Here is a 14,892-nt window from a genome sequence, read left to right on the forward strand (position 1 = left end):
AGCTTCACAAAGATCGTAAATGAAAAGAAGATCCTGTATTTCTCGACAGGGACCAGAATGGGCAGTTGGGGAAGAACAAGCATTCCTAAACTACTGTTTTGCACTGTCTCATCAAACTATATCCTAGTTGGACAAGTGGAGAAAAGACATGCTGATTCAGGGCTCTAACCATCATTCGTCCATTGTTTTTCATAAAGCCTGGGAAAACATCATATTGCAGGATTCTCTTTATGCCAAATTTGACTGAAAGTGGCCAGGCAGAGTCAATGGTTATGACAGAGGAGTGACATATGCAGTTATATAAGCCTGACTTTGGGAAGGAAGGAAGGAAGGAGGGTGGGGAGGAAATCATTTTTGCCCTGATTAAAACAAATTAACATTTTACCAAAATAGTTACATACTTTGTTTTGGTAGTTTCTACTTCTAGGTATAACAATTCCTTTGTTTAACAAAACACTGGAGAATGCGGGCATCGATCCCGCTACCTCTCGCATGCTAAGCGAGCGCTCTACCATTTGAGCTAATTCCCCCTCCTCTTATTGTTAATAGGGATCACAAAACTCTGATCTTCAAGGTGGATTTAAAACCTGCAGTTCCATACATGTAATACAGTTTTCTCTCTTGCACTGGTGTATCTACTCACAAATGAAAACACATTCAACTGCGATTCCAAAACAGGTGTCAAATAATAAATTTGTAATATTTCATTTAGCATTTCCAAATGAAGTAGTAAGAAACAAAACAAACCAGAAAAAGTATGTTTTCTAGGTGTATAAAATTTAAAAAAAAAAAGTTTATTACTTGCAATTCCTGAGAGGAAGTACTTTCCAGCATTTGGTTTTCTCCCCAGAAAAGTCAGTTTCTATGTATTTTTATTTTAATTTATTCTAGTCAAACGTATGGCAGCACTTAAGAAATGAACTATGTACATCTAAAAAATAAGAGCTTATTTCACTTCAAAATTCCATTTCAGTACATGAAAGCATCTTTCACAGTTAGCTGTTTTTTCTCCCACCACAAAAAAACATGACAGTGGAGAATGCGGGCATCGATCCCGCTACCTCTCGCATGCTAAGCGAGCGCTCTACCATTTGAGCTAATTCCCCCCACAATACTCAGTTTTTTCCTGTAACCATAGATTTTAATAACCACAAATGCAAACTGCCTTCTCTGTACTCACTCTGCTCTTCTATCATGGGTAGTAACCCCAGGGCAGCTGTTCAGAACACTTACTAGCATTTGACCTTCAGCTTGTCTATTTTTTTGCCCAAGATGATAAACTCCCCGAACAATGTGATAAGGCACTTCATGCTAACTTAAATGACAAACTCACGACCTGCAGCCTTTCAGTGCCACCCAACTTGCACTAGATTTATCCTTCTTTGAAGAGGGCAGCTGCTTCTTCTGTGTTGAAGGAAGTCACATCCAGACGAGCGGAGCAGCTTGAAGATAATACAAAAACTCGCATTTGCCCTGACGTCCCCTACGACCACCTCAGAAAGCAAAAGTCAAACCTGATTAAATTAGCTTATATCAGTTTACGTTAGTGTTGCCAAAGAGATGCATCGAAGTGATCTGTGTTAAATGCAAGGATGTGCACGCAAAGCCTTCACAGCTGAAATACCCTAGACAAATGAAAAAATGCAATTAAGAAGGTCAGGTTATTTTCAGCTATGTAGGTAAGGAAGTTCTCCCAATCAAGTGGAGAAATTAGAAAGTTTTACTCACTATCTTACATGAAAACTTAGCAATCACAACCAATTCAAGATCACAAAATAATGGGCTGTCAATTATATGAAATACACATTTTAATCACTGAAAACAGTACTATTGCAGAGGTCTTTCCTCACCTTTATCTGACTTTAGCATCAAATAAACTGTTTTTCTGTGAGCTGAACTGTCCAAGGTTTAGGCCTTTTCAGTGGCAGCAGAATGAGATTTGGGGGTGAAAAATAGGGAGAGGTAATCACCATTTTCATACTGACTTGGACTGCACAGGGTAAATAAAGAAAACTGTACATAGAGCTGAACCTTGTGAAATACAATATGGGAAAGACCCCAGCTGCAGACATGTAGTGGGCCATCACTAAGCCTAAGATGTGTGCCTGTGAGGACTGAAGTCACTTTTGCTTATTTGTTTTTCCCCTCCAGTTTACTCCAGTGAGGTAGATAAAGTCGGTTACAGTATATTGCAAGAAATAGTATGGACAAATCTTTATTTAATGTTGTGCAGAGACTGAGGTAAGGCAGGAGAAATACTTAAATTCTAGGAGAATATTTGCAGCGATACTGCAGTTTTAGTTTCACATCTTGGCCTGAATCTGGATTGTGCTAGATTTGAAGTACTACCTTATTTTAGACAAGTTGTAACTAGCTGATGCTTAATTTTGTAATCTGTTTTCTTTTGACTAGATGCTCTAATCCAGTGAAACCCATTAGAGAAAACCACTAGCACGTGTCTTTTTGGATTACTGCACATGTTTTACCTTACTAGCAGAACTTACTTTTCTGCAATTAAAAAACAAGTGAGAAATCTTTCATTATATCATTTTCATTGCCTTTGTGTTTCATAGTGTATCAGTGCAACCATTCTCACTGTAAACTAAATTTTTGTTCTTTAAATCCAGAAAGCATTCCTTGATTTAATAACCTGCAAATAGAACTTTGCCAATGTGCTTCTCACTGCAAAGTCAGTTAGTATGACTACACTTGAATTTTTATATTTCTGAAATGTTTTTAGTAACCCCATATATTTAAGATGCAATACTATTTTAACTAAATCATCAAAGTCAATATAAAAAGGTAGACGTACCTAGAATATAACTTAGGAAAATGTAAATGAATACTTTCTTTACATACAGATAATTAGAAAAGAAAGTTGGAAAAGAAAATAAAGACTTGAAAAACAAGGCAAAGAAAAATCTCATTGCCCTTCAGTGACTTCGAACAGTATATTTTCTAGATTTACAAGTCTTTTGGTATCTGCCTTGTAAGAGAGGTAAAAAAATAGTTCTCCTTCCTTTCTGAATAAACACTAGAGGAGGCTTTGTTCAGGAAAGTAAGTATTGTTTTATCAAAGTAGCACAGCAGAAAATGCATCAGTACTACTGCTTCTCATGTCAAGTGAGTATTCTGACTTTCCGCTAACAGGCCTTCCACATAAATACAGTGATGATTCAGTGTTATTAAATAAGCAGACTGACTCAACAAAATTGTTATAAATACAGCAGCCAAGCTATGATTCAGCAGAAGTAAATCTGCCCTTCATGGTATCAAGCAAGGGGAATTAGCTCAAATGGTAGAGCGCTCGCTTAGCATGCGAGAGGTAGCGGGATCGATGCCCGCATTCTCCAGTGTTTTGAGAGACAGAGTATCGATAGTAGCATAAGATTTTCTTCCATAAATTGTTCAGGTTTGTGAAAGAAAATATATAGCTAGTAATATATGCCATTTCCTACAGCAAATAAAACAGGAAAAAAATATCAATTAGCAGACTACACTTGTGAACTCTCTGAAAAATTATTTCTTCACAAAAGCATCTAATACTAATGTTGTTATTCTTTAATACAGGAAATAAAACTCACTTCTGTCCCTTACAAGTGCACTGAATTTTAATGTGAGCATTTTTTTTTTTTTTTAGTTTTTAATTATATGAAAAGTTAGTGAAACTGTCTATAAGAAGATGTAAAAGTATGTAGTTGTTCCAAATGTTCCTAACCTGAGCTTCAACTGCCATTCAGTCTCACAATTTCACTCAGTTTCTTCCTCAACCCAATATAAGAAAATAATTTGCACTTTAAAAAAAATGCTCATCTTTGATCAACATGAACGACTTAAATCATTCATACTGTGCATGTGCTTCTTAAAATTGATTAATTTTAATCCTTACAGAACTGCTACAGAAAAATGCATCTACATTTAAAAAAGCCGCACAACATAAGGTAGTATATACAGAGCACTAAAACCATATCACAGCCAGAAGTCAGAAGAAATAGTGGTATCTGTCAGTGTGCTTTTGCTTCATTCTTTAAAACCCATCAACAGGAATTTCTTTCTTTTTTGTGCAGGCAGTTACCCTGATTTTAGACAAAATAGAAGTTTACAAGCCGTTCTTTTCCAAAACAGCAAAAAAATTACAACTGATAACTGAAAAAATGAAGTTGCAATAAAAGTTCACAGTGGCGATAAAAGGCAATACTTGTAAGTAGCAAATGGAGAATGCGGGCATCGATCCCGCTACCTCTCGCATGCTAAGCGAGCGCTCTACCATTTGAGCTAATTCCCCCTATGAAATAAGCCCTGTGTTTACTGTCCCTTCATACTTTTGCATTTCTCACTGACAGAACAGCTTTCTACAAATTATATTGAAATTTGATCTGCTGTTTCAAGCACAAACGAAACTTTCTACCAAAAATCGAATTGTTTTTCTACCCAAGTATCACAGTGGTAGCTGGGCAGTCAGAGCCAACTGCTTGTGTTCTAATCCCCTACCGAAGTTTCTGGTAGGCAGTAACAGAACACAACTTTCCAGTGAAATACAGAAACAATTATGTCTTTCTTAAAGTACACTGCTTTTGACAACCTTAGTGGGAATTTTGCTTAACATGAAATCTGGACTCCTTGATGTAACAGCATGTTTTATTCAGCTGAGTTGCATCTGGATAACAGAAGGTCTGTGTTTCCAAGCAACTGTAGATTTATGTTCAAACCAAACAATTATGACTGTTTAGAGAAATCTGGATATATTTAAAGATTATGGTTTTCTAAAACAGATTTTTCCTATTTATAATCCCTAGGTGGAAGAGCATCAGCTAAATGTCTTTACCCATTTCCACATTTTACAATGTAATAGATGTGACTGAATAGGCAGACTTCTTCCAGTTCTTTCTCTTGTGGCAATGGAGTTCTGGGCCCAAGTTATACAAAGGGGAAAAAAAAAAAAGGCACCCAGACGAATGGAACAATGGGAAACAAAGTGATAGTTCACATTATCTATCAATATATCTCAGGAATTTTTAAGGTGTGACTATATCACCAGATAGACACACATACTCATACATACATATAAAAATCAAGAATACATAATTAAAATATTTTAAAAAATCCTGGCTATGATGAAATAGCAGTGAAAATCCTGTTCAGTGGTTTGGTTTCAGCTCTGCAAGATCAGAGTCAGAAAACACAAAGAAAGTAGCATCTCCAATGTTTCCTGTTATCTGAAGTCATGTACTAGAGTCTTCTCCCTTTCAAAGTCGCATTTAGAGAAAAAAAAAAAACTCTTTACGATTTCACACTATCACAAAATACAAACAAAGCAAGCAAAAGAGATCTACTTTGCTAGAACTGGAACATGCAGATTTGTTGACCTAATGTGACTGACATATCACAACAATCAAGTATCAACACGCTTCACATGTTTCAGTTTCTTACTTCCTCAATCTCTATATATTGTCATTTAACTTGGAGGATCGAGGCCATACCCAGCCATAGTTAGATTTGTGCAAATAGCTGCTGATTCAAAGTGCTGGAAACAATCATAGTTTGTGTGTGTTATTAATCAGTGGTCAACTAACTGTTAATTAGTCAGAAAATAACGCTGAAATGGATAAAAAGAAGAAATGGCAGGCAGTAATGGAAAGACACGCAACTGACTTTGTTAAAACCCTAAGAAAAGGAACCATGGGGAATCGTTTCTTTTCCCTGTAAAAAGAGGAAGAGGAATTTGAGTGAACCCTTCAGAAATCTTGTAATAGTCTGGGACATTCTTTTGCTTTGATTCTGAAAAAAAAAAAAAGGCAAGATAGAATTGTGAACTTTTATTTAATATTGTAAATGTAGTACATCTTTGCCTTTCTGGAAAAAAGAATATCTGAAATTAAATAACTTTAAAAACAACTCTCTTGCAGTTTCTTCCTTGATTTGCCTGAGATCCTTTAAGACACACGAATCACACTGACATATAAAGATCTTTCAATTCTCTCCTCTCCAAGGACTCAGTGATTTCAGGAAGTACAATAACCGAATTCCAGTCTTTGCAGGACATCTAGGTTAATATCTGAATAATAGATATTTGATTTTTTATAACTGGGATTATATTTGTGTCCATGAAATAAACCAGAGTATCAAATTTTAGAAGATTTTGCTGAGCCAGATACTGAAAAAATACATCCAAAGTAATCCTCTGTATACAGTTTTTGCTGTGCCATATATAATTCAACAAGAATGCCTTTGGAAGTCCTCTGCAGTCAACAACTCAGTACTTAGCCATAACCAAAAGTTACAGATTCAGAGACAGTGGAGGTTTATTACACAGTACCAAATCCCTTGAAGTCAACCTGTATGTAATCATGCTTTAAAAATACTTGACCATCCTAACTTTAACACAGAAACAACTATTTGTATGGCATTTCCTCCAGACTTTCTCACCTGTTCAACCCTGAGAATTAAGCTTCTTGCTGTTCTGCTCTTCCAACTTAGATCTGACTTTCAAATGCATTACTCAAACTTTTTTTTTTTTTGGCTCCGGAAGATCCCAGAGAGAATGGTATTGTGGCATTAGGGCTAGCAGAATCTCCAAAAGGGAGGAAAAAAGGTGTTAGCAGAAAAACATTTAAAGCAGAACATCTCAAGTTTACGTTTGTACACGTATGAATGGTTTTACTACTGTAGAAAGTTCTAACTGTAGAAAGGATGGGGATACTCTGTGAAGCATAAGACAATTTCTGAACTTGTGTTTTTTTCTGAACCTTTGGCTTGCTTGTCTAAGCGATCTACATCATCCTTTAGCAATACATGTCCCTTCCTTCTTCTTTTTCCTTTGCCCATCATGGTATCTGTAATTTCTGAACACCATGTGCACAGAACTCTTAAATGTTGACACCAGAGTTTACGAACCTCACAGCACGACATGGCTCAGAATATGCAGTGCTTCAAAAGACAACACAGAAGCCCCTAAACAGCTTAACTAAGGGAAGCCCAACTAGGCCTGCAGTTGCAAATTCACTTTTAAGATAAAACAACAGCAGCAGTTTAAGACAAGTCCATTTTTTTTAATCCAAAGGTACTCTGGGAATGTTATTATTTTAGGAAGAGTAAAACAATTATCATAACAAAAGGAACAGAGAACAGAATCTTCCAGAGATGGTAGGAGAACCAAAGAGGTGAAGGAGAAGAAGCAAGACGCTAATTATCATTGACCAGAGAAAGAAGAGATACAATTCACAAGCTAGCAATCCCATTAGTTATAAATCACTAAGGCTAACCACACTTTCTGAAATTGTCAAATGCTGCTTCAGCACCCAAGATGCCAGTTCCCTCACTACTTGATGAAGACCACTGGTCTAATCCCAAATTCCCATACCAAAAGTGCTGTACGCACTCTCCCATTAACAAACTCCAGTATCTTGTTACCTGCTCCCTCACTCTGAAACAGCTGGCTTTGGGAAAAAATGTTTCTCCCTCTCGTATTAAAACCTAGTCAATGTGGAAAGAAGCATCTGAAATTAATTTGCAGAAGATAATTAAGTTCTTACAGCAGGAATTATTCTGCAGATACCATAGACATTTCAGCAACTGGCTGACTGAAAGCCCCACTAGTCAATATGTCTGGCAAAGTAAGCAAGCTTGCTGCTACTCCTACTCTGTGATGTCTTCATATGACCAGTTGGATTTTTGCACCAAGATCTTTGAAACATCCAGAAGTTCATTTGCTTAGTCATACAGTAACCAGAAACACAGCACTTAGTTATGATGAAAACATTCCAGAGCACCAGAGTGACTAAATCCCACTTTCAAAAGTGACTCAGACTTATGCTACAGTTATGGCACTATACATTTCAGTACACTACAGAAACAAACTAGCTTTAAATGAGCTGGCTTGATTACTAAAAATTCCACTCAATATTTTACCTTGTTTTAGTCAGAATGCCTTCTGCTCTCTGGACGATTGACAAAAATAGGTGATCTAAAATCACTCACAGACAAAAAGCATGATTTTCCTCCAAACAGGAATACGTAACTCCAAGCTTTGTATTTCAAAGCAATTAAAAACCCAAAAAACCAAACCAACTATAGCCCTTATAGATTTTCATTTGTATTTGGTTGGTTGTTGGTTTTTTCCTAGTAATTCTTGCAGAATAAAATACACCTAAGTCTTAAAAACACCTCTGTTGTAAAACAAACAAACAAACAGAACCCTTCTAATTGTGTTTGCATTAGGCTTGTATGAACACAGCCCAGGCGGGAACCGGGTTTCATCATGCCAGGTTTTGAATGGTAAAGCACATCTACAGGGCTTAATTAAGGGAAGCCCCAGGCAGGCTTACAACTGCATACAAACTTTTAAGTACTGCTGCCTATGAAACTTTTTAATTTGTTGGTAAGCGCTGGTAGTCTTAAGGCTTTAACACAGCAAATAGGGGAAAATGTACTTAAAATCAAACAAAACCCAGAACTAACTATAAATTAAACAGTGACAAAATAACCTAAGGACAGCTACAGTATGTTCAATTCATTCTTTTAAATAGCCTAACCTTCAAGCTGATAGATTTATCATTAAAATGAAACAAATAAACATGTCTCCAGTTCTGTATCCAGACCTGTATTTAAAGCATTGAAGGAAATGTGTTCTGGACCTCAGAAAAAATTTCATGGAAAATCAGTATCAAATTGGGCAACAAAATCAACACCCTCCTTTGGGCAAAACCAAACCAAACCAAACCAAACCAAACCAAAAAACGGTACTGTAAATCACACAAAGAGCCACACAGCAGGTCTGTCATGAGTCAGAAGAAAACCTCCTCCCACAACTATTTCTGTTCTTAATGGCCACAATAAGAGTAAAACTTTATTTGTTAATGAAGATTTTATTGACTGCTCACAAAATTTTGCCTCCATATTACCACCATTCATCATTTTGTACCCAAACCACAAGACAAAAACATGCTAAAAAAACCCCAAACAACTAACGAACCAAAAAAAAACCAACAAAAAAAACCCTAGAAAGATTTGCTGCTTTTAGTAATATTTGCCACTGCTACTACCTTGTTTGAGGAAAATCACTACAGTCCATCTGGGAGGTAACGTATCAGTACAAAATGCTGTAATATTGATCAGAGAATCAATGTTGGAAACAGCTTAGCCAGGCAACCTAAGTAACTTCAGTTAGCATTAGCAGCCATAACAGAAGCTTGCAAAGGCCCGAATAATTTATATTAAATATGCTGCTTTTGTAAGAAGTACAAAACCTAATATTTTTTGTGTGTATTTACCAGATTGGCATTTAAGTTAACGTAGTGCTAAGGAGGCAGTGAGCTCAGATTTCAGCTCAGAAGGAGATCAGACTACTCTTTTACGCTACTCTTTGGGATCTCTACCTGGACCACACAAAAACCACCATCATGATTTGAACCCGTAACATCCCAAACTTGAGAGGAAAGTTGAAGTACTGAGCAAGACATCTGAGTTATCATTCTCTTTCTCTAAAAGCATCAATGGGTTTTAAATTTCTCTCCAGATAATCATAAAGCTTCCAGATTGGCAAAGATTTCATTCTCTTTCCAGATGGGGAAACAGTAAGTCATATATTAAGACGAATATGCATTTTGGTTTATTTTTTAGGAAAATGGCTATATTTACATCACAACTTCCTTCTCTGATTTTTTTTGGAAGACCTGACACCTCTACCAACTTCATGAGGGTTTCAAAAAAGTTTCAACATCATAGGGCTCATGCACAATGCCCTCCTTGAACTAACTAAGATGGCAATATAGAAAACCTGTACTATTCATTTTACATACTATCTAGCTTCAGATACCACTTCCAAACAAACTGTTTAATAATAGTCAAAAAAAGGTTGTTACAAAAGCAGTGAGAGTGACTATGCCTGAATCCAAATGGATTTGCAACCTTTGTCTTCTAAATCACCACTGTAACAATCCAAATTTTCTCCACATTCCCTGTAACTCCAGAAAGGAGCGAATGTGTGCTGGTTACACTCAGAGCTCTGCGCAGGCCAGCTGGCTAATCAGCTATCACTAAACAGCACATACCGTATTTTCCTCATGTTCCTTTAGAGGCTCTGCAGAGCCATTGATTCCCACAAAACACTGGACCATTTATTTATCTTTCAGATTTTTATCCATCTTCCACTTTTGGTGACAAATATTTCCCTAGTTTAGAAGAAGACTGAAGAAGATTAAGATTCCTACATCGTGTGGATTTTACTAAGGAAGAGAATTATCTACTCACTAAATGAGAATTTCTCCAGAGTAATACACTAGTTTTAAGAACAATAATCTCATCCAAATAAACAAAACAGAAAAAGACCTGAGGAACTGGTTATATAGAATGATCTGAAAAATATGTTTGGCTGCAATGTTCAAAAACTAGCGGTTTAAGGTACACAGAACTCACTGAAATTCAGTGTATGTTTAGCACCTGATTACTTAGGTCTGTATGAAAATCTGAGCACTTGTCTTTTTTTAATTCATACACCACCATACCCAACAGTCATTTTAGAATTAGAACAGGGAAACCAGACCTATCAGTAGAAGAACTGCATTCACTGATGAAGCTACCTGCTTACAGCGTACTCAAAACACAGGTATAGCACAAAGGCATCACAACCAAGCTGAATTAAAAACACAGAAAGTTTAAGTTAGCAGCCACTTCAACAAGTTCTTCAACCCATGTTATGCTCCAATTTGATTCTTCCACTTCCTTCTTGGTCTGAATGATACACTCAGAGTGAACTCTGGCTTAACAGCATCAGAAGAGAAAGAAAACAGCAGCTATTAAATTTTTACTAATACAATGTAAGATTGGTGTTGTAGCAGGTGTTGAAAGTGATCGAAGGAAAGCTAGAGCCTGAATCATGGTAACACAGTACAGTAGTAGGAAGTGCCCCAGAAGAACCCACAAAACCACTCCCTCTCCTGAGGAACAGCACCACCTGCTGCACCTCCTCCTTCAAGCAAGCACCCCCATGACCTCAAAACTTGATTTCGTGAGACCCACTAAGACCACCATCACGACCAGAAAAGCCCTGAGTAAAAGGCTGCAAACAAACCTCCTCCGCCAGCTTTGTCTTTCGATGCTCTCAGCCCGGACTCGCTCAGGTTGACAGCAACCTCCAAGCAGCTGCCCCCGGCCCGCAGGTTCCCGCCTTCCCGCCCCCTCAAGCCTGGCCTTCGCTCTGCGCTTCCCGGGCGCGGCACCGCCCCGCCCCCCGCCCAGTGCTAGAACCTTCTGCGGCGGCGCGTGCTTCCACCTCCCCCCCCGCCTCTTTTTTTCTTCAAATATATGTGGCGCGGTGAAGAGACTGGCTTGGGCGGTTTTCTGTTGTGTGAGTATGGAAATGTTGTAGCTCGGTCCCCTCCTAGTTCTTGAGGCTGTCATTGGGATGGCAGGTAAGTCTTCAAAAAAAAAAGCCTGTGTGGTGAGCCTGCCTGGTGGCCAGCTCTGGTGTTCCCTCCTGAGCCACCTGGTGCTAAAATTACCTTCTGTATCATTGAGGGGAGAGGGCAAGGTTGAAAGAGTGGATTTTGTCCTAGGTTTCCCAGATGCAATGGCTGTAAGTTGCAGGAATAACAGCTGAGTGTGTATGCCTTTAAATGAATCTAAATGGGTTTTTTTCAGAATGTGGATTCATAATTAGGTTTATGCTCATGCATTTTCCTAGGTATTGCTTTGAGGGTGGAGGTTGGAAAAAGTAATTAAAAATGTGTATATTGATCTGTGTTTAAGGAGGACAGAATTCTTACCTTGCAACCATGTTCCTGGTATCCTCTAGTACTTCAGAGTATGACTCTTAAATAACTTGAATATACAATATATCCTAATCTGTTATTTTCTTTTTTCTTAAAGAAAAACTTCAGACTGGTTTGTAACTGTAAAAGCTTCTCCTGTCATACAAAAAAATCTTGGACTTTGAACCTTCAACACCAAACATCAGGTTAACTGCTAGCAAGAAAAGACAGTTTCACTAGAGGATGAGAAAACCCACTTCTAATCTGTCCTGCTGGCAGGTTTGGTGAAGTTGTGTAGGATAAGCTGCTCCAGGCTGCTCCCTTCTTTGTCAGTACCTTGGAGTCTCTGAACGCTTTGGGGATAGCTCATTTCCTGCACATCTGTAAGTTTGTTATCTTTGCATATTGCTAAATATTTTTCCTGAAAAAAGTGAAAAAATGAAAAACAGGAATTCAAAAATTTCTTTCAGCAAGAGCTGAGCTGGTTTTTTGATGGCAAAGCTAATGCCTTTCTGTAGCTCATGATTGCTCCTTTTGCTAAGTGTTGTTAGTAAAATTACAGCTAGTGCAACACTTCTCAACTGAATAAAAGGTTATGAAAAGATGTTAATGGCATTAACCTGAAACAAGATCAGTGCAGACTTTGAATTGTTTACCAGTCACTTAAGATTATTGTAGCATTTGAATTAATAGTAGCCATCTCTAAACAACTTTATGTGAGGAAACCTTTATCTTTTCTGAAGATAAAGACAAATATAAGGTGACTTTTTAAATCCCTTTATTTTAGAATAACAATACCCAACCAGGAAGTTACTCAGGAATGCCTGGTCTAAATATGCTCTTGGTCAATCACTTTTAGCAGCAATGACATTTACCGTGGAATAATTAGTGTTTGTTGGCTACCTCACTCCAAATTCCTACAGATGATCAAGTAAGCAGGTGCTGTTAGGCCCAAATGAGAGTCCAAAGGTGGTTGATTCTGCATAAACAAGACCACATGAAAAACATATGTACCTTACTTAGTTGGATTTTGTATCACAGTTTCTGCTACAAATGGAATGCTTGAGATAAGAAAGCTTCCCCAAGTGAGAAATATGGTTGAAGCTTTTTGTAGCTTTCCTTGTAACTATCCAAAGACTTTGCTTCTGGATTGAATTTTTTTCATTTAAGTCTGATTTGACAGTTATGTGCAGCTGACAACACCTTTCAAAGGTCTGCTTAAACTTTGTGTTGCCAGTAGTTGATCAGTTGTTTCAATTAACTTCTTCTGAAAGGAGTTTTTGAGATACAGAAAGCTGTAATGTTCTCCATGCTGTTTTCAACACAGAAAACATGCTGAATCTTCTGTGTGTTCTAGTAGCTGCCATAGAAATTGATGCATTTGTAACACTTAAGTGAGGAAAGATCTTTGCCATATAAACAAATTCAATTTCATGCTGGTTTTAATCTTTAAAACATTCTACAAACATTAGAAAATGGTATACAATAATTCACTCCCCTTAAAAACAATTTCTTTATTTTAACTGGCAGGACTAGCTTTAGTATAAAAGAAAAAAAAGCATCTAACATGGCTTAAACTTACAGATGGCCATAAATCCACAGCAGCTTTATTTCTGATTACTACTCTTACTTGCCCTGGTCATGCTTTTAGAGAGCAGACAACTAACTATGTTTGTTTCTGAATACCATTATTCTTTCTTCCCCTTCCTTCCTATTTTCTTGTGGCTGGCATGGTTAGGAAATCTGTAGCGAATCAACACTAAGTGTGTCAAGCACTGGGTGAATACTGCTATGCAGAGTAAAGACAGTGGGTTACTTTCAGTTACTCCTACCTTGTGTTGCCACCTGCCAAAGCAGCCAGCTCCAGGAACAACTGAATGTCTATGTACTGTAGCTCCAAGCCATCCATTACATGTCAGGGCTGATGTACATAAACCAGCAGATTCAGTGTCACCAGAAGCCAGTAAGATGATGTGAAAACAAGCCAGGCCAGTTAGAAACCAGTCAGGTGGCAATCTTGCCTCCACTCATGCTCAGGCCAAGGGGAAATCAAACCAGATGTGGGCTTGATGGATGAGTAACACCTCCTGTTCTGCTGTGGAGTGAGAAATGTGGCTTAACTTGGGAAAGAGTCAGTCTGGTGTAGTGCTGACACAGCACAAGAACAAACTACTCCATAAATGAAGAAGCTGAAGCAACAGTCAGAATGACACCATGCAGTAGGTTATGGGCTATGTAGTTTGGCTGTATGCGCAAGAGTAGGTAGAGCCTACAGAGAAGAGCACGAGTGCATGCTGCAGCGTCAAATTGGAGTTAGTAAACTCTTCTCACCCTGCAGAGAACCAGAGTCCCAGTTCTCTTGCTGGGCACATCACTTCATACATGGTAGCAAGCTTATGTTTCAAAGAGATACCTGAGAGACTTCTGTTGTTAAAGTAGTAAGTAGGGGGAAGATGTAAAGTGGAACTCGGCCTGGGTTTGGTTGAGCCTGAAAAACCTACATGCGTGTGCAAGTTGTTATGAACTCCTTCACATCATGGTTGAGCTCAAGTTTGAGGCTGTCTGCTGAGAGCTTTCCAATTCCTCTCCTGACTCCTGATCACACTTCTCTCATCTATGCTTCAGGTTGTGTGCTCATTAGGGGAAGAAGCATCAGCAAGGAGGCTGGGGGAAGGAGGGGATGGAAGAGGGGGTGGATGGCAGGGAGATTTGGGAATACGGAGGGCGAGGGTTTGTGGAAGAGGAGTGGGCTGTTGGAGGAATTGGGGAAGCCAGTGAAGGCAGAGAGTGGTGGAAGACGAGGCCCGGGGACGGGGCCGTGAGGGAGCCCAGCTGCGGGAGGGGGGCGGAGAGGCCGCCTCCCGGCCGAGCCCCGCTGCTCCCCGGGCTGGCGGCGGGCGGGACGGCCTCGCCCTCGCCGCCCCCTGGCGGCAGCGGCCGACGTGGCCGCGGCGGGGCAGCGCCGCTTCCCGGGGCGAGCGCGCTGCGCATGCGCCAGCCGTCCTGCCTGTAGCGGCTGGAGACGGCCGGTGTGACGGGGCAGGCCGGAGCCCTGCTGGTTCGGTTGCTGTAATTTTTCCAACTTTCTGACAGATACCGGAAGGAGGACTTGTGCGATAGGAAGCTTTTTCCAAATATACCAGTT

At 39.0% G+C, this 14,892-nt stretch overlaps 4 non-coding genes across 4 annotated transcripts; 1 reads left to right on the top strand and 3 right to left on the bottom strand.

Annotated features, from left to right (window-relative positions):
- Window positions 1–457: 457 nt before the first annotated feature.
- Window positions 458–530, bottom strand: TRNAA-AGC (transfer RNA alanine (anticodon AGC)). Its single transcript has one exon. It is a non-coding gene; the product is annotated as a tRNA-Ala (tRNA).
- Window positions 531–1,033: 503 nt separating this feature from the next.
- TRNAA-AGC (transfer RNA alanine (anticodon AGC)) lies at window positions 1,034–1,106 on the bottom strand. Its single transcript has one exon. It is a non-coding gene; the product is annotated as a tRNA-Ala (tRNA).
- A 2,174-nt stretch (window positions 1,107–3,280) lies between these two features.
- Window positions 3,281–3,353, top strand: TRNAA-AGC (transfer RNA alanine (anticodon AGC)). The gene has a single exon. It is a non-coding gene; the product is annotated as a tRNA-Ala (tRNA).
- Window positions 3,354–4,212: 859 nt separating this feature from the next.
- TRNAA-AGC (transfer RNA alanine (anticodon AGC)) lies at window positions 4,213–4,285 on the bottom strand. Its single transcript has one exon. It is a non-coding gene; the product is annotated as a tRNA-Ala (tRNA).
- Between the last annotated feature and the right edge of the window lie 10,607 nt (window positions 4,286–14,892).

The sequence above is a fragment of the Mycteria americana genome, chromosome 2 (assembly GCF_035582795.1).
Source record: "Mycteria americana isolate JAX WOST 10 ecotype Jacksonville Zoo and Gardens chromosome 2, USCA_MyAme_1.0, whole genome shotgun sequence".
In the NCBI taxonomy this organism is placed as follows: domain Eukaryota; kingdom Metazoa; phylum Chordata; class Aves; order Ciconiiformes; family Ciconiidae; genus Mycteria; species Mycteria americana.